Below are 21,109 nucleotides of genomic sequence, written 5' to 3' on the forward strand. Positions count from 1 at the left end.
GTTGGTGAAATACGATACAAGCACTTATTGGGGGGAGAGGACAACCCCACGTACAACATCAAGCCAGATCCTTCCACCATGTGAGGGGAAGAGAATATCAAAGACCATTTTCATGCCGCTCTGCGGGTACGAGGTGAGGCTAATATTTGAATATATTTTGAGATTTGGGTTAACTTATGATTGTGCAAGATTTTGCTATGACATCAGGTTATTAAAGTGTATGCCAACTATGGATTTTGGGGCCATTATGTGTGATTTGATATCTGTGAGCTGAGATATAGAGATGTTGCCAAAATACACTTTCGTGAGTTAATGCAGTACTCAAGGTTCTCTCCATGCTTGTCTTCATAGCTTATCAATTAGAGCTTAAGTGTACAAGCTATGACCATGTTAAGATCAAAGTGTATTGCAGATTTGTGTTGGGTGGTGCATGTGCCACAAGGGCTTGGATAATGTATGAATCTATAGTGAGATTTCTTTCCATGCTGGTCTTCTTGGATTCCAAATTGGAGTTCAAAAAATCAAAGTATAAGCATTTAAAGTTTTCTCAAGGATTGGATCTATGTTTTGGAGTGCACACATCCAAAGATTTTCCTAGATTGTGGATCCTTCATTAGGTAACATTTGATCTACGGATGAAGAGGTTCTTGATTGTTCATTGATTGAATATAAACATAGTATGTCAGAAGAATTTTAAAAATTTGATTAAAAAAATGGGACATTATGAAAACTGGATAAATCTCAAATTTTTGTGAATTTGGTAAAAAGACAGATTTATAGAAGATGGCTTTGATGCTCAAGCTTGGGAAAGATGATATGATCTTCTAGCCTTGATTTATAGGGATCATTTTTCATTCTGAAAGAAGAATCTAAAGCCCACTCAATCTCTTCCCTTGTTGGTTATGAAGAAGCTTGGGAGTTTTGATGATTCAAAAAGATGGGGACCCCTGCGGTTTCCACGTGGTGTGTGTGTGGGGGGGGGGGGGGGGGGGGGGGGGGGGGAGAGGAGGGCTTGCAGTGCACAAATTAGGATGGCCATTGTTATCTAAGAGAGGAAGCTAGAGATCTCACCTATCACTGGCTATGGCAGACCTATGCGTGCATGAGCCACATGATGCACAAAGGGACGTTTGGTGCAACCAAAGTTGTTCCAAGCTGGAAGGTGTTCAATGTTAGCCTAAGGCTGAAGGCAGGTGCAATACAGAAGGCTAGAGCAGGTATGAGATCACTGGGCAGACTAGTGGCAGCGAGAATGCATACGTGATGCGGCTTTTTAGGCCAAAAAGGCTCAAGGATGGCTCAATTGGGATGACAAGTAAAGGTGCACAAAAGGCTCAAGGATGGCTTAGTTGGGATGATTGTAAAGATGCCTCAGCTGCCAAGTCTGTGATCTGGAGTGTAGTGCTCTAGGTCCAGACGGCTGGTTACACAAATCCCTAGTGTGGAAGATATTGCAGTTTGAAGTTGGAAGGTTTGGTAGATTTGAGACAGAGAAGGCAGCTCGAGACAGGTGGCCAGAGTAGATTTTAGTGGATAGATATATAGTGCTTGAGTTATGGAGCATTCTCTTCTTTTTCAGACTGCGAATCAAAGCTCTAGATTGCAAGTGATGGCCATTTGAAGTTTTGTCAGAGGTTAGGTTTGTGCCTACCTGTCTGCATGGAGAATCGTACCATTTGGCATTTTTTGTGCCTCAATTGACTTTTAGAGGGTGATTTTGCTAATGAGCAGGCTACTAATGATGCCCCTATTCTTGTTACGTACCTTGTTTCTAGGCTTCAACAAGCTCGAAGCTAATGTTAAGGCGGAGAGTGGCAGATGATTTTCATGTTTTTTCGTGGCCTTGGTTCACGGCCTTGGGAATCTTGAAGGACGGCGTGGATCGACGAGCTCAAAGTTTGGGTCATCAGCTCTTGGTGATGTTTTACTACTCCTAAATCGGGTCGTAGGGCAGGTATTTGCAGGGGTTTGAAAGTGAAGCAATTCAAAGGGTTTTGTTTTACAAAATTTGTGAAGCTTGGGGAGGCTTCCAAAGGGAAGGTCCTCACAGCGTGCCACATGGCATAATAAGAACTCACATGCGCAGTGTGTACCAGGACGGCCATGGTATATAAGCCAAAACGTGGAGTGATGGGAAGTATTCAATAGAAAGGGGGAGTGAGCTCCCACGGCGCTGTGCACGCATATTCGAGTGGTGGTTACCGTTGTTTTGGCCAATATTGGTGAACGGTGGCAGACATGGGGTTGGCTCAGAGGTGCTTGCAGTGTTGATGATGTGGCAGATCCAAGGTTGAAACCGGCCTCGCGCTTGCCATTTTTAAGGCACCCCCTGTAATAAAATCATATGTTATAGAAATGATATTTTATGATTTTATTCCACCTATCAGCTGTAATAAAATCATAAAATATCATTTCTATAACCCCCCCCCCCACCGCCACCACCACTAGCGACATTGCTAGTGCTTGGGGGTAAAGGGCAATCCCATACATAGAGAGAGAGAGAGAGAGAGAGAGAGAGAGAGAGAGAGAGAGAGAGAGAGAGAGAGAGAGAGAGAGAGAGAGAGAGAGAGAGAGAGAGAGAGAGAGAGAGAGAGAGAGAGAGAGAGAGAGGAGATGGACGTGTGTGGGGTCCAAAGGATCTCTGAATTGGCCAAATAGAGAAGAGCAAGCAAGAGAAGTACGAGGCAAAGGCAAAAGAGAGAGGGATCCCAAAGGGCGGTCAAAGGCCCACTAATGGAGCAGTTCGAGCATGAGTCAAAGTGAGAGTAGTGCAAGCTAAGGGGCGTCCACACGGGTGAAGGGGGCCAAGCATGCACATGAAAAAGAAATTGGGCAAAGGGGAGAGTTTCCAAGGTAGAAAAAGGGCAAGAAAAAAATTAAACATAATAAAGAACCCAAGGGGCACGAGCGATGTCGCTAGTGCACCCCTTCACGAGCACACGCCAAAGAGAACAAAAACGAGTAGATGAAGCCAAAGGAATCTACCCCCTCCCCAATTGCTAAATGAGGGTGCAAGGTGGACCAATCAGAGCCCAGATGCCCAAATTGAAAGGGGAACCCCTATAAAAGTCAAAATTAAGCCATTTTTCATGCTTTTTGCTACAATAGACTTCTCGCCAAGGCCTTGATCCGGTGAGCTTGCAGAGACCCAAGATAGAGTGTGTGTGTGTGTGTGAGTTCTTGGGTTGGATTTTTTGTGCAGAGGTGTCTGCTTGCAGAGCCCCAAGTGTGCCTTTTTTTTCCCGATGACCATGTGGGTGTGCCGTTTGATGTAAAAGAGTTGTCAAGAGTGTTTGAGTAGTGGTGAAGTCCATTGTGTTTCTCTTACATTGTTTCCCTTTGCTTCTTCTTCTCTACTTATTCTGCTTGTGCGTGCGGAGCCGGTGAAGATGTGTGTGCATCCAAGGACCCTTCTTTGTGTGCGGAATGAAACTTGTGAGAGTGTGGTTTTGTGTGTGGCAGTGGTGTGTGGCTCAAAACGAGCAGTAAAATGTGTGGTTAGCTATTGTGTGTGCAATTGTGCATGGATGTGTGTGCGGGTGGTGGTGTGCTAGCGTGTGTTGTGAGTTTTGAAGGTGTACTCTAATGGACTGGGGTGCTATGTACACCTTGGGCTATAGAGAGGCCTTTTTTTGTGCCGGGTGTGTTCCTCCATTCCCCCTCTGCATCTCCCCATTGAGTAGTTGTCTGATGTTCCTAGTTAATGTCAAAGCCATGATTTTGATGATGCCCAAGGTGCAGCCTTTAAAGACCAGGTGCTGCTAGAGATGGCGTGGTTTGGTTTTTGCATTTTCATTGGGGTCGAAGATGAGGAAACCTAGCTTCAAGATTACGGGTTGTTCATGTTAGAAAACGGTCTATCGATGAGAGAAGAAGCTACGATACAGGTATTCCCACTCCTGGTTTGTGCTAAAGTGAGGCTATGGTTTGATGGCTTGTGTAAAGAAGTGCCCTAGGGGTGGCTTTTTGGAGCAGCTATGTAGCGGATGTGCAGTTGGATGAAGTAAAGAGGAAGGTACATGGTTTGAAGCAAAGCTTGGAAGGTAGTTTTAAAGAAATTGAGTGGGAGTTCGAAGCCCCTTGGGGCCCAATGGATCAAAGTAACTGCTATACATAATGCCGTTTTTTAAAGTTGAGTAAATTCATGGATTTACTGCATAAGGAATTGCACGACAAGGTGGAGATAGATGGCTCGATGTCGTATGAAGAGGCAATAGCTCTAGCGAGAGTGTCGACCAAGTAGATTCTCCAAAAGCATGAAGCTAGACGGAGTTTGCCAAGTGTGGTGGTACCAAGGCAGTGTGATGCGGAGGTAGTCGAGCCGCAGATGGTGCAAAGGGAAGTGCAAGTGCAAGGAGAACCAAGGGTTCTTTGGCTACAGAGAGACAGAATGGTTCCTATGCCAAGGATGTTGGCTAGAGCGGTTCCAGTTGTGGAAGATGTGCAAGTGTTTCTAGAGTGGACAAAGGATGTGCTGCCAAGCTCAAGTGCGGTTGTAGAAGCTCCATTGAAGTGTGGAGAAGGTCAAAGAGTACGGTTTGAAGACGAGGTCAAAATGGTGAAGCTAGAGTGAAGAAGAGATTGAGTCAAGTGACAATAGCTCTATGGATGCAGACATGAGTTGGGAGACGGAGTTGTCTCAATCCAGGTATGATGAGTTCGATCTCGCGCATGTGAGTGGAAAAGCAGTGAATGTATGAGAGGAGCAGCATGAAGTGCAATCCAAAATGTGTGATGAAGACCAAGTGGAGTGGTCGAGACATTCTAGTGAAGAGCAGATAAAGGTGATGTATGGTGCCATGCTAATGGCCATGCTGATGAAAGTGGCAATGAAGTGTGCCATGGTGGTGCAACAAGTGTATAATTTTTCCAGGAGAGATAGAGAAGTAGTGCCTATGGAAGAAGAGGAGGATGATGCGATAGAGAACGAGTTACTCTCTTCCTTTGTGGAGCATGATGCAATGGTAGAGCAGGTGCTTGAAAAGCAAGTGGTTGAAGCCGACAAGCAGATGGTTCTTATCGACCTTGAAGGGCCGATAGACGATGATGAACAGCTTGAAGATTCTATAATTGAGTGCATGGCATGTGAGAAGGACAGTATGGAGCCAGAGATAGAGGTGCCTCCTATCCAACAAGTGCACTCTATGATAGGTGATACGGATTCCAAGGCAGTGTCCAAGATTTCTAAAGGGATTTGTGATTGGTGGGTGAAAGGAATGGTGATAGAAGTAGTTGTGCAGTGGGTCACTGAACAGGTATAGGATCTGGTAGAAGAAGATCTCACTTTACATGGTTGGGAGGGTGGGTTAGGTATGTCCTTGACAGATGAAAGTGTTGATGTGTTTGGAGGTGCTTTGTTGTGAGTGGGGAGTATGCCATTGGGTGCATGGAGTGGTCGAAGTATTCTACTGGTAGTTTGGGTAGGCAATTGGTTAGGTGCCTTGGTGTGGCACTATGCAAGGGTGTTACAGGTGAATGGAAGAGATCAGTGCAAGGTGTTTGACCCAGGTGGTTGATAACAGGTAAAGCAGGGGGCTGGGCAACCTGCATGAGCCGAAATGGCGGGTAGCAGGTGCCAGTTTTTGTACATATGCTAGGTGTTTTTTGTACAGAGAGCTTGTTTGGGTGTGTAGGTTTTAAGTTCAATAAGCCTATGTGTGGCTGAGCATAAATGTTCAACTATAGGGTGGGAAATGATGGTGCAACCAAAGCTCGTCCAAGCTCGAAGGTGTGCAATGCCAAGCTGCTAAGGCTGAAAGCAGGTGCAATGTAGAAGGCTGAAGCATGTATGAGATTCTCTAGGCAGACTAGTGACAACGGAAATGTATGCCTGATCCGGTTTTTTAAGAAAAAAATGCTCAAGGATGGCTCAGTTGGGATGACAAGTAAAGGTGCCCGAGCTGCCAAGTCAATGATCTAGAGTGTAGTGTTCGAGGTGCTCTAGAATTCGGTCCAGCGGCTCGTCAAGGGAGCCCTAGTGTGGAAGATATTACAGTTTGAAGTTGGAAGGTTTAGCAGATCTGAGAAAAACAAAGAGGTGGGGATAGGTGGCCAGAGCGGATGTCAATGGATAGACGTGTAGTGCTCAAGTTATGGAGCATGCCCGTCTTTTTTGCAAATCAGAGCTCTCGATTGCAAGTTATGTCCATTTGAAATTTTGCGGCGGGTCGGGTTGAGTAGACAAGAGTTGACTGCATGTCAATCGCATGGTCGGTCAACAAGATACCGCGGGGTGAAGCTGGGAACTAATGTTAAGGAGGAGAGTGGCATATTATTTTTATGTTTTCTCATGGCCTTGGGAATCTTGAAAGATGGCGTGGATTGGCGAGCTCAAAGTTTGGGTCATTAGCTCCCCGGGGAGATCAGCTAAGAAAAATGTAACCTATCACGTGAGTTCAACAGAAGGGTATTTAAAGTTTTCCAAACTTACATAAATATATATATAGGACATTATTTTTTCAAATTTGAAAAAAACTTACAGATTTTAAAAGAAAAGGGTACATTATATTCCTAACAAAGTTCACAGATAAGGGGTTTTACAAACATGTCTTGAATGCACGTGATATGGTATTTTTACACATAGTGAACCCCCGAGATTAGCTCTCAGTGATGTTTTACTACTCCTAAATCGGGTCTTAGGGCAAGTATTTGCAGGGGTTTGAAAGTGAAGAAATTAAAAGGGGTTTTTTTGACAAAATTTGTGAAGCTTGGGGAGGTTTCCAAATGGGAGTTCCTCACAGTATGCCATGTGGCACAGTATGAGCACACATATGTAGTCTATAGCTAGGGGGCCCATGGTATATAGCCCAAAACATGGAGTGATGGTAAGTATTCAAGAGAGAGGGGAAGTGACCTCCCTTGTCTAGCCATATGGCGGTCACGTTTGGTGGCTCCCATGGCGCTGTGCGCACGGAGTCAGGCGGTGGTTGGCGTCGTTTTGGCCAATGCTGATGGCCGGTGGCAGACAGGGGGTGGCTCGCAGGTGCTCGATTGATGGCGTGGTAGAGCCAAGGTTGCAACCGGTCCCGCGCTCGCCATTTTGAAGCCCCCCCCCCCCCCCCCCCCTCCTCCCCCACTAGCGATATCGCTAGTGCTTGGGGGTAAGGGAAAATCCCATATATATATATATATATATATATATATAGAGAGAGAGAGAGAGAGAGAGAGAGAGAGAGGAGATGGCCGGGTGTGGGGTCCAAAGGAGCTCTGAATTGGCCAAATAGAGAAGAGCAAGCAAGAGCAGTCCAAGGGAAAGGCAAAAGAGACAGGGAGCGCCCAAAGGGCGGTCAAAGGCCCACTAAAGGAGCAGTCCAATCATGGTCAAAGTAAGAGGAGGGAAAATGAGAGTAGTGCAAGCCAAGGGCCATCCAAACGGGCAAAGGGGACGAAGCATGCACATGAAAATGAAATTGGGCAAAGGGAAGAGTTCCCAAGGTAGAAAAAGGGCAAGAAAAAAATAAAACAAAATTAAGAACCCGAGGGGCACTAGCGATGTCCCTAGTAAACCCCTTCAAGAGCACAAGGCAAAGAGAATAAAAGTGAGCAGATGAAGCCAAAGGTAGCTACCCCCTTCGAAATTGCTAAATGAGGCTGCAAGGTGGACCAATCAGAGCTTCGATGCCCAAATTGAAAGGGTCGCCACTATAAAAGCCATTTTTCATGCTTTTTGCTATAGTAGGCTTCTTGCATGGGCCTTGAGCCGGTGAGACTGCAAAGACACAAGATAGATAGATAGATAGATAGATAGATAGATAGAGAGAGAGAGAGAGAGAGAGAGAGAGAGAGAGAGAGTATGAGTTCTTGGGTTGGCTTTTTTATGGAGAGGTGTGTACCTGCATAGCCCCAAGTGTGTGGTTTCTTGACAGGAGACCATGTGAATGTGCCATTTGATGTAAAAGAGTTGTAAAGAGTGTTTGAGCAGTGGTGAAACCTCCATTATGTTTCTCTCACATCATTTCCCCTACCCTTCCTTCTCTACTTCTTCTGCTTATGCATGCAGTTCCGATGTGGATGTGTGTGCCTCTCGAGCCCCTTCTTGTATGCAGAATGGAAGTGAGAGTGTGGTTTTGTGTGGGGCAACGGTGTGGGGCTCGAACCGAGCAATGAAAAGGCATGGTTAGTTGTTGTGTGTGCATTTGTGCATTGGTGTGTGTTGGAGCTATATATGGCTCACTCTACTCAACTTGGTCTCACCTATATATTTGTATCTTGTCCTCAATATGAATCAGTCTTTGGGAGCGTATATAGTGTGTCTCTTGTCTGGTCTCTCTCTCTTTCTCTCTACATCTCAACATGGTATCAGAGCAGTAACGATCATGCGCCGATTCAATTCATGGTGACAAAACAGTATGTGTATGCGATTTGCATGTAAGATTCAAAAATTGCTACAAATTTTATTTTTGAGCATTGATTCTTGTTAATTGTGGTTGTTTTGTATTAAGAAGAATATGATTAGTGTTTTGTGTGAAGTTTATTGCTAATCAATCTAATCGTTGATTACGTTTTCTTGTTGATGACACCCTGAACTTCATCTCAATTTTTCTTGCTGTTCTGCTCAAAATTTGGAGAAACGGGAAAAGCGCGATGGAGCGTAGTGCAATGGCACTTTTCATCCAAAACTTGTTCGTCTCCTCGAGCTCTTTGATTTGAGTTCTAGGTTTGCGTCAATCGGAGTTCGCAGCAGAAAGTTATGCTGTTTTTACTGCAATTGAGCTTGACGCAGCTTTCTTCGTCCTACTTCTTCGTGAAGCGTCCGCGATCGTTTTTCTTATTTTGGCGTTAACTTTTTCGAGAAGATTTAGCTTTTTGCTATTCATATTGTGGCCGTCAATCTTGCGTCTCACGCCACTCTATTTTGAGGACTCTTTTATTATTAACGTCTCCTTTACCCTGCCGTTTTTGGGTGACGTCTCTCACATCTTTGGAAGTTCCTTGAGCATCCTTCTTACGTTTATCGTTGACAGAACGCAGTCCTCATATCTCTCTCATTCTCAATTGCGGCCTTCACCATATATGGTGTGCAAATTCTGCGATCTTATCTTATACGTCTTCTCGCAACAAGATATGGCTATGAATATTCTCGTCAACGGCTTTCCTTCTGGCCAGCGTTCTGTTCCTCCTTTCCAAGGTCAAGGTTTTCCAGGCTGGAAAGCAAAGATGTTGTTAATTCTTGAAGGCGATGAACTCTCCGATGTTGTTCTTGGAAATCGTGTTTGTCCGCCTCAGCCTGTTGATACGGATAATGATAACGTGCTTATCACTGAAGGACCTATATTTGAAGATTGGAATGTTGCTTATACGGATTGGAAACGACGTGATACAGCAGCTCGTCGGTATATTCTTTCTGCTCTTACTGATTCCCTTTTGCTTGATATGTACGAACTGCCTACTTCCCATGACGTATGGAAGTACCTTATTGCAAACTTTCAGAAGAAATCTGTCACAGAAATACTTTATTTGAGAGGGTTGCTTAACAAGTTACAATATGAAGTTGGTACTGCCATGACGGGACATATTGAATCTTTCAAATCTATTATTAATCAACTTGCTGCTGCCGGTGATCCTGTTCCACAAAAGCAACTGATTACACTTCTCCTTGATACGGTGAAGGACTCTTCTTATGATAACATTGTTACTATTCTCTCTAATAAAGATGGTCTTGATTTTGACCAAGCCTGCATGTCTTTAATTGAATACTCTCAACGTCAAGAACGTCGTAATGCTAGTCATGAAACAGCTATGATTTCACATGAGGAGACTGAATCACAACAGATGGAACGGGCTTTTTATGCTCGAAAGCGTCCATTTCAACGAGGAAACCGCAGAGGTGGCCGTCGCGGTAATATTTTCTCTCGTCTCAAATTTCCTAATAAGCAATGTTCTTACTGCAACAGAAATGGCCATACTGAAGATGATTGTTGGGCACGTCAATATGATGAAGAACACAATATTACCACAAAACAACCACGTTTATCTAGAGACTCTTCTTCTTCTTCTTGTGAATATTGTGGACGATCTGATCATCCCACTCATATGTGCTATAAGCGTCGATTCGACACAGATCGGAATAGAGCATATGCTACTGAACATCGAAACAACATTGTACCAGAAACAAGCTGCGTCCTATGTTCAGTTGCTCCAGACAGAATACTTCATGTACGCGATGGATCACTTTTTATTGTCGATTCTGGTGCTACAGGAAATATGACATATCAGTCTAAGTGGCTCCATAACTATCATCCACTGCCAGTTCAACGTGTTGTTTATCTTGCTGATGATACTACTTGTCAAGTAAAGGGTATTGGAGACTTATATCTTGGTACCTTATCTTCTTCCACTCGAATTTTGCGAGGAGTATTACATGTACCAGATCTTCAACGTAATCTTCTTTCAGTTGCTAGACTTGTTGATCTTGGTCTGTTTGTTGGGTTTGATCATACCAAATGCCGAATTGAGAAAGATGGACAGACTATAGCCACTGCTCCTCGAAATGGTAATTTGTTTGAACTCTCTCTCAACGATGCTGTAGCAAATGTTGTCACTGCTCCAGGTGATCATGATTGCAAAGTATGGCATCACCGTTTTGTTCATGCTGATTTCTCAAAACTCCTTGATCTTCAACGTCGTGATCTTGTTCATGGCATGGATCTTAAAGCTCATCCTCATATGGGAATTTGTGAATTTTGTGCTCTTGAGAAACACAATCGCAAACCCTTTCCTCTTTCAAATACAACTCATTCTCATGACATATTGGATCTTGTTCATACTGATATATGTGGACCTCTACCTTCTTCGAGATCACAATATCGCTACTTCATTACTTTCATTGATGATTTCTCAAGGTATACGACTGTATTTCTACTTAGACAAAAATCTGAAGCCTTATCTGTTTTCAAACAATTCCACAAGGCTGCAGAACTTCAAACTGGTCTTCGCCTTAAGAAGCTTCGTAGTGACAATGGAGGCGAATATGTTTCTCGAGAGTTTATGAGTTACTGTGCTGACATTGGAATTCATCATGAACACACTATTCCATATTCGCCTCAACAAAACGGTGTTGCTGAACGAAAGAATCGCACTATTCTCAATGCTGTAAGATGTATGCTGATTCATTCTGGCTTATCTCGTGTTTTTTGGGCTGAAGCTACTTTGACAGCAGTATTTATTCAGAATCATCTTCCTACTACTGCACCCTCTGGTAAGATACCCATCACAGCATGGACAGGTGACATTCCTTCTGTATCTCATTTTCGAACCTTTGGATGTATTGCTTATATTCATGTTCCCAAAGAAACACGAACAAAGCTTGATGCTCATGGTCTTAAAGTTATTTTTATTGGATATTCTGACACTTCCAAAGGCTACAAATTCTATGACCCTTCCTCCAAGAAAGTAATTGTGAATCGTGATGCTACTTTTAACGAACAGCTTATGGGAGGCTCATGGTCCATGGATGATTCTGATGATACTAAATCATTGCTTCAAGCTTTTCCATTTCTTTCAGAAGATGAAACTCTTCCTATAGAGCAACTTTCCTCTTCACAACCATCCATTCCGAATGTCGCCAATGATGATATTGATATTTTTGTTGATCTGCCTATTGATTTTGAACATGGCTCATGTCATGTTTATGATGACGATATTGCTGATAATGCTTTTTCTACTTCCGAAGATCCAGTTACTTATGATGAAGCTATCTCTTCACCACAAAAGGATCAATGGCAAGAGGCTATGGAAGCAGAGTACGATTCTCTTATCTCTAAAGGTACATGGATACTAACTGAATTACCTCCTGGTCGTACAGCTATTAAATGTAAGTGGGTGTATAAGACAAAAGTAAAAGCAGATGGATCTTTTGACAAGTTCAAGGCACGTTTAGTTGCAAAAGGTTATTCCCAAGTAGCTGGTGTTGATTATCAAGAGACTTTTTCACCAGTTGTTCGCATTACAAGTGTTCGAGTTTTATTGGCATTTGCTGTTCAATTTGATTTAGAAGCTCATCAAATGGATGTGCGAACTGCTTTTCTTAATGGTGACTTGGAAGAGGAAATTTATATGGAACAACCAGAAGGGTTTGTTATTCCAGGTAAAGAAGACCTTGTTGCTCAACTCCATAAGGCACTATATGGTCTCAAACAAGCTTCGCGAGCGTGGTATACAAAATTTGATCTTTTTCTCACCTCTAAAGGATTCATCTCTTGCTCGTCTGACCCCAACTTATACATAAAACGCCAAGGTAGCAGTTTTGTGATTCTTGCTCTTTATGTGGATGATACCATCCTTGTTTCCAATGATTTGGGATTTCTTCAGCAAGTGAAAAAGTTATTGTCTTCTGCATTTGATATGGTGGATCTTGGAGAGATTCACTCGTGTCTTGGCATTCAAATCCAACGAAACCGTACAAAAGGCATTTTATTCCTTCGACAGTCAAAGTTTATTGCAGATACTATTCAAAAATTTGGTATGGAATCTGCACATTCAGCCAACACACCTTGTCTTGCAAGCTCTACGAAGAACACTTCTGACAATGGCAGTCAACTTGTCACAAATCAACCTTATGCTAACTTGATTGGATGTATTCAGTTTGTTGGCATGAACACTCGTCCTGATATTCTGTTTGCTGCTAATTATCTTGGACAACATCTTGCATGTCCTTCTCTTAAGCATTGGTCTGCTGCAAAGCGTGTGTTGAAATACTTGAAAGGCACTACAGATTTTGGTTTAGTTTATCGACGACAAATCACATCGGATTCTATGCAATCTCTTTCTCTTTTGGGTTACACAGATGCAGACTGGGCAAGCTCACATTTATCTATGCGATCTACTAGTGGAAATTGCTTCTTTATAAATGGTTGTCTTGTTTCTTGGACTAGCAAGAAACAACGTTGTGTTGCAGTTTCTACGACTGAGTCAGAATATGTTACGGCATCACTTGCAGCTCGTGAGTTGATTTGGCTTCGACAAATGCTGGTTGATATTGGTCACTCTCCTCTTTCTAGCACACCCTTGCGGTGTGACAACCAAAGTGCTATTAGTCTTGCAAAAGACTATGTTCAACATAATAAGTCAAAGCACATTGCTGTCCATTATCATTATGTCAGGTATGAAGTACGCAAAGGAACCATTATGGTTGAACACTGTCCAAGTGACCAGATGATTGCAGACATTTTGACCAAAGGCCTCAACGAGTCACGTTTCATCCTCTTGCGCTCGGAGCTTGGAGTTGCTTCGACCTCACTCTTTCTAGATTAGCTTCTTTGCTATTGTAATAGCTTTGTACATATGACATTGTAATCTTTTAGGTACCATGCACTATGCACACTCCACATTTGCACATTGTGATCTCTAAGTCACTTGAATATTTGTACATAGATGCACAATTCACTTTCACATCATCATCGCTGGTTCATATTTTCACATTGTATAGGGGCTTGGGTTTTTCCCTTGAACTCCCCAAGGGTTTTTTCATCCAAAGCTAGAGACCTTTGTTTGAGTGGGGGTGTTGGAGCTATATATGGCTCACTCTACTCAACTTGGTCTCACCTATATATTTGTATCTTGTCCTCAATATGAATCAGTCTTTGGGAGCGTATATGGTGTGTCTCTTGTCTGGTCTCTCTCTCTTTCTCTCTACATCTCAACAGTGTGTGTGCAAGCGGTGGCGTGCTAGTGTGTGTCATGAGTTTCAAAGGTGAACTCTAACTCTTCACATGCTCGGCTATAGAGAGGCCTTTGTTTTTGTGCCATGTGTGTTCCCCCATTCCCCCTCTCAAACGTAGGCCATCGACGTGTAGCACCACCATTGTCATTCGATAGTTTTGCTACTTTTTTCAGCATTGAGATGGAGAATGTCCACACTAGTGTCCATCTCCTTTATATTGAGGAGACTCTTTGCTCCTCCTAGAGTTGGAACAACCATGGGGCCAAGACTATTATACATGCAAGGGAGGAGATGTGGGGGGGTGTTGTCATATTGGTTTTGGATAAGAGCAAGTGGATGATAGAGTTTCACAATATGGGATAGTTAACATGTGCATGTAAAGAAAACAAAAACATAAGTTTTGCAAAATGGTGAAAAATGCTATTTGGGGTGAAGAGGAGGCTTTTCCCCTTTGCTCTCTCTCGCTCTTGGGAGTTGCTTTTTGTAAAAGGGATGAAGGAAAAGATTTTTGCAAGGAAGAAAAGGGGAAACCATTTCTTTTTCTTTTTTTTTCTCCTACTGAAGAAAAAGCTATAGAGAAAGAGATTTATCATGATTCTGTTCTTGATCTTGACAAGCTTTAATCAAGCTCACCGAGTCAAACACAAGGAGGGAGGGAGGGAGGAGGATTCAAAGGAGTTCTTCTTTGATTTATGCTTGAGAAGTAGGTTTCTCTCACTAGGGATCAAATTTCTAATTGAGGGATTTGTGTATTGAGGTGTGCACAGTTGTAGATTGTCCAATCAAATTGTAACACAAATATTAGTGCTCATAATTGGAAAGTTTAACTAATCAAAAGGTATACCTAATGGCTTGAAAATAAATATATCAACTACTTACATAATGCAAGGACACTCTAACGAGACGAAAATGTTAAACGAAACTTAAGCAAAAAAAAAACATGAATGCAGTAAATGTACACTCGACCATCTCTCTTTATATAAACACAAAAAATCTTTTGACTTTCCACTTCCATGGGTCTTTTCATTTCCTAATCTCACCCTTCACTTATTCACTTTTGATGTTTTTAAAGGTTTTTTAATTTTTCAAGATTAGGAACACCTAATTTGACTGTTTTGTTGTTTGCCATCATAAAATCTATGTCTCTATTAGTAGCCATAAATTTTCTTCTAAACCTCAATAATTTCTCACAATTAATCTCTACTTTGCATTATACTCTCCTATTATCACTAAATTAGCTCTATTTACACTCATTGAAGCTGGTTCTAGCCTACACTAATTTACAACTAGAAGCCCCAATGTTTTCCCAATCTCTGCTATAATATGGCACACTTAGACTATTCGGTGAACCTATTGACCGGGGTGGACAGAATTAGCAATGTCTATGAGCCAAGAGAGAAAAATGTAGGAGATTATAGAGCTAATGGCTGCAAATTTGTAGTAGCAGCATGCAAATCAAGTGCAATTGATGAATCAAACATTTGGTATAGCTTTGGAAACCAGCAATTGAGAAGTGAAGCAATCAAGAGCATATGATCTAGGTGGATTTGAAGAGTAGTTTACATTAAAAAAAGTATCATAGTCAACAATGTGAGAAAGGGAGCTCAAAGAGTGAGAAAGACGGAAGCAAGAGATGATACAACAATTAGCTCTTGCAAGTCAAAAATACTCGGTTTTTGACAAACGGAGTACCTTCTATGGATATGATCCAACACATATTTGGAGTGCAATGAAGAGGAGTTTTGGAATTACATGGAGTATTGAAGGAGAAAATATTCTAACACTTGATAGATTTGTGATTCTAGATTTTGTTGAGCGAGCTCAAGAGCTTCAACAAAAATATAGCTACAGTTGGATCAAATTAATTTGCATATTATGCAAGAACATTAGCGTTCGAGCATGTATGAACATGAATTGGAATGTGCTAATGTGCCTATCTATGCAGATGCTTGCAAGTGAATTCATACTCATTTTGAAGTTGTTGTAGATGAGTGCTTTCTTGAGAACAACAGGTTATTAAGACTTGAAGATGGCAAAGAAGTTGTAAAGGCTATTTATGTGACGCTTCAAATTTTGGATTCTAAGTATCCAACCATACCAATTGGTGAAAATGAGGATTTAATGAGTTTGGACATACATGAGGATTTATAGGGCTTGCATATACCAGAGGATGTTGATGATGAAGATCTGGAAGGTGATGATCTAGAGGCGGCACAAACTCTTTCTTTAGCAAGGTTCAATGATGAAGATGTCACGATCTTTCATAGCGATGCCATATCGGACGATGCCTATTTAGAGGAGGGGGTGTAGGATAAGCTACAATCTCTTGGTGCTACATATGAGTGACTTTATTATGGCAATGATATGGACATAGAATAAGATTCTATTTTCTATATGCATGGAGAATTTGTGCTACAAAATTAGAAAAATTCAAAGATACTTGGTTGAGTACAAGACAATAAAAGAGAAAGTTACAAAAGCTGTGGCTACTATGTATGCTATATGTGGAAATACTAGCTTGAAGCTTGAGTTTTATAGAATACGAGATTCTTCTAAAGAGGTATACATAGAGCTTATGTGGCTATTGCACAAAGAATTGGAAAGGTTATCTATTAAACATGACAAGGGTTCCCAACAATCTAATTTTGTGTATTATCTATATGCCGGGGATCTTGAGTTTATGAAATTGATTTTGATAAGGTTTTCATAGAGTTTTTGCAAAACAAGGAAAGTTTTTCCAATGATTTTTGAGAGCCAAATGAAGAGGTTTTTGCAAGGAACTGATAGATTTGGGTATGCATGATCAAGAATCCAATGTTAGAGGAGGTGAAGCTGATTCACCAACGTCTCTACAAATGATGGATGATCTAAAATTAGTTGTGCATGATGCACAAGAGAAATGGAAGTGTTTGATGTTCCCTATGATGTAGGGGAGTTTTTGCTATCCTTTTATCTAGGAGTATATCATGATGCTCATAATTTCTGAGTTTTCTACACGGAGTTTGATCCAAGGGGACACTTTGATGCTTATGGTTTATGGAAAGTTCATTGTGTGCCATTTGATTTGGGATGGTATTATTATATATGTGTTCTAAATCAATTGATATATATGACTTGAGATTCAGAGGGACTCTATGACCAAAATACTTTGTGGCCCTATGTTTATATATAGATTGATATAGTAGAAACACTTATTTATAGGTGCTTATGCCACATTTCAAACAAGTTTTTTGTCTTATCCCTATGATCCCAAAGGGGTATGCTTACAAGAAGCCATAGATTAGAAGATTTTCCATAGTATGCTTACAGTGGGGTATTGGATATGTGTTTACAGATTTATGGTTGAAGATTGTAGTGAAGTTGGCTCATACCAAACAATGTGAAAGATCAAAGGGGGTGAATGTCATCCCATGTTGTGGGCATGGGTGAAGGACCGATATTTGAATGTATTATGGGGTTTTGGTTAAATTACAATTGTGCCATGATTTTGATGTGACATGAGATTGTTGAAGTGTATGCTAACTATGGGTTTTGGGGCCATTGAGTGAATTTTGGTGCTTGTGAGTTGGGACGTAGAGATGTTACCAAAAAACACTTTTATCATTTGAATATGTAGTGCGCAAAGTCTTGTCCATGCATGTCTTTACAACTTATTAATCAGAGCTCTAGTGTACAAGTTATAAAAATGTTAAGATCAATGTGTATTATCGATAAATTATAGGATCAAAATGCTTAGCTTTCTTTCCATGCCGATCTTCTTAGATTCCAAGTCAAATTTCAAACAACCAAATTAGAAGCATTTGAAGTTTTCTTGGGGACTTGATCTACATCAATTTTGCCCACTTTATAGTCCATGCATTAAAAGATTTTCCTACCTTGCAGATCCTTCATCTCGTAACATTTGATGTATGGATAGAGATGTGATTGATTGTTCATCTATTGGATATGTAGGTAGTAAATGGAAGCCATTTGAAGATGCAATGGGAAAACAAAGCCATTATGAAAACAAAATTGTTTTAATTTGTTGTCACCCTGGTGCAAAGGATTGAGAGTTCCAAGACATGGGTTGTATGCTTGAGCTTGGAGCCGATGATATGATCTTCTAACTGTGCTTTACAATTACATTTTTGAGTTTTGGGAGAAGCTTCTAGAGCCTACTCAATCTTTTCCCTTGTTGGTTATGAAGAAGCTTGAGAATTTTGAGGATTCAAAAAGGTGAAGACCCCTGCGATTGCCACATGGTAGGGAGGAGTGAGATGGGGGGGTGGGGTTCAAGGGAGGATAAGTCCATATGTAGAGACAAGGGAAAGCTTGGAGGGATTTATAATGCACAAATGAGCATGGCCTAATATTATCATCCAAGAGAGGGACCTAGAGAGATCACCTCTTATCGATTATTGCAGACCTATGCTTGTGCAAGCCAAATGGCAAAGAAAGTGATGTGGGTGATACAGGCTGCCAATAGGAAGTGTCACTCTTCTCGTTTGGTGGTTTTGCTATCTATATGGCATTGACTGTTGGAGAATGTTCACACTAATGGACATGTCCTTTTTATTGAGGAGAATCTTTGCCGCTCCTAGAGGAATATTCACCGCATTGGGTGACTTTTATTTTTTTTGTGGAGGGGAGGGGCTTTCAAGAGGGAAGAGGAGAGCTCAAGAGGTGTGGGCCTTGGGGGAAGAAGGGAGTTTCCTTTTTTCTCAAGAGCTCAAAAGTCATGCTTGGGATCTGAGGAAGAAGAAGGAGAAGGGTGAAGAGGAGGCTTTTCCCCTTGTTGTTTTTTTCTTGCTCTCTCTCTTGCTCTTGGAGGTTTTTTTTTGTAGAACGGAAGAAGGAAAAAAAGAAACTCGAGAGGAAAAAAAGGAGAAACTTTTTCTCTTTCTCTCTTGTTCTCCTATTGAAGAAAAAGCTTATAAGAAATATATTTTTCATCATTCCTTTCTCTCTTGTTCTCCTATTGAAGAAAAAGCTTATGAGAAAGAGATTTATCATCATTTCTTCTCAATTTCATGAAACTTTGATCGAGATGATTCAGATTTGAAGGAATTTTTCTTTAATTAATGCTTGACAAATAGTTTTTCTCTAATGGGGATCAAATTTCTAATTTAGGGATTTGCGTATCAAGGTGTGCACAATAGTGGAGTGTGCAGTTAGATTGATATAGGGATATTAGAGCTCATAATTGGTTTTTTTTTTTAATTATAATCATAAAATTTGTGCCACTTCCTTGTTTCCCAGTACTGCTAGCCATACATTTTGTTATGAACCTCATTGATTCCTTAGCATTTATCTCTAATTTGCATTATAATCTTTTGTTAGATTACTTTATCTGTACTGGTTGCACTTGCTTCTAGCCTACTCTAATTTACGTCCATAGCAAGAAGACTGATTCTTTCCTAATATCCCTTGGAGCATAGCGAACTCCAAAACCATCACCAAAGGAGATATACATACAAGAAAATAGTAACAATGAACATTCCTGAGGCAAGAAAACCAACCATGAAGCCATAGAGAGTGAACAAATATAAGATCTAGGCATGCTATGTTGACCAATTCAATCTGACATTTGAAGGAAAAACCTCTCGATAGCAGTCCAAAATAGAACTTAAAGAACTACATCCTCAAATCCAAGATGACCACAAATTGAGCGAGAGCATTGTTGAATGCCACCATGCTATAGTAAATTCTCATGCATTTGCAACCTTTTTGGAAAGTAGTGACTCAAGCTGCTCAAGAGAACTCCATCTTTTCCATCTGTCATCATGAATGGTGTGTTTCCACACATAATACCCTCACATTACTTAGAAGGAGATTTAGCCATTGAAATGAGCATACTCTATGCCAATGATTAGAAGTATTACAAGCCCCAAGTTCTATATAAGAAAATTTAACCAATGGCATGTTAAAGTGCATGTTAAAAGTAAAGAATCCCTTACTGAGAAGGTCATTAATTATTCACAAATTTTAACTATAAAAAAATATCATCGAGAACTTTCATTCAAGAGCATTCACATCATAGATGGATGTCTCCCAAATTGGAGTTGCAAAATTTCCTGTGGACGAAGACACTCTAAAAGAGAATATAGAGGAAGCATTTCTCTAGGTGTGGAGGAGTTTGTTACCCTCTCTCAGTGATGGAACACATCTCTATCAAGCCTTGGAACATGAAAGGCATCAAAACTTGCAAGAAATATGCACTTCTCTAAGTGAGATAAGTAAAGGCAAGGAATTCCAATATTGGGCTTTTAAAGAGCATCATATGGATGCCTCCATGAGAATGAGTCAAGCACCTATCAATAGGATGACATTCTATGGATAGGGACTGAATAGTCACGATGGCATCCTTACCATTGTGGATTCTCTAGGAAGGGAGTCACTATATGTAAAACCTATATAGAAAATGCTATTTAGGAATATTTATTAAACCCCTTAGCTGTGACTTTTTCACCATAAAAGGGAATCCTTTCCTATTCAATCTATACTTGTTTTTTCCAATGTCATTTTTTCAATACCCTTTTGTGAATCAACATGTGACAAAATATAGAAAAATTAATCCCAACTATTGAACCCAGGTTATAGGAGTATCCCCCCCCATCGCTGTCGCCACATGTGTGTGTGGATAGAGACCTAGAGAAAAAGGTGGTCTTACTTTATCCTTCTAGGAGAATCCTAGGGGTGAAGATTAATTTGTCTGGGAAACCAATCACCATTATTCAATGTATATAGCCTCATGCAATGCCAAGAATAGAGCCAAATTGTGATTATATCTTAGAGACTCTTGTATTAAGGGTAATTTGTGTCTGGTAGGAGGTTTCATTATGGTGGAGAATAGAAAAGATAGAACCGGTTTATCATGTCTACTCTTGGGAACCAAAAAAGAGAAACGACAAAGCCTATGGGAGAAGTGGGCCTTGATGGACCTATGGTTGATAGGTCCATGGAGTAGCACAATGGGCTTCACCTAACAAGCCTTCAATATGCTCAAACGTCCTCATGGCTTGATAGGTGCTTATGCTCCCATCAAGTTGACTAGATTTCCTCTTTAGTGGAAATGAAGGTAGACACTTCCCAAAGCCACTAAGACTACCTACCATTTTCCATTAAACTTAGAAAATTTAAGGGGGATTATTCGTACCCCAAAGGAACAAAGAAGAAGCTAGTCATGGGGGTACACCTCTTCAAAGATCCACTCTTCCAAAATTTGGCCAAATTAAATGCACTAAGCAAACTAGGTAAAGTTATAGAATTGGATAATCCTAAAGCATGAGATTTCTTTGCTCAAAGCATACAAATAAGGAATGAAAAAGCATACGGAAGGGTAAAGAAGGCCAGTGAGTAAAATAAGAGGAAAACAACAAACAAGGGAAGTAAAAATGTGAGACAAAAAAATATGTGGGGACAACCTCCAACTCAAAACATAGGAGGTGGCTCAAATTAGAAGTCGCTCCG

Source organism: Adiantum capillus-veneris, chromosome 6 (assembly GCF_014529385.1).
Source record: "Adiantum capillus-veneris isolate H3 chromosome 6, ASM1452938v2, whole genome shotgun sequence".
Classification (NCBI taxonomy): domain Eukaryota; kingdom Viridiplantae; phylum Streptophyta; class Polypodiopsida; order Polypodiales; family Pteridaceae; genus Adiantum; species Adiantum capillus-veneris.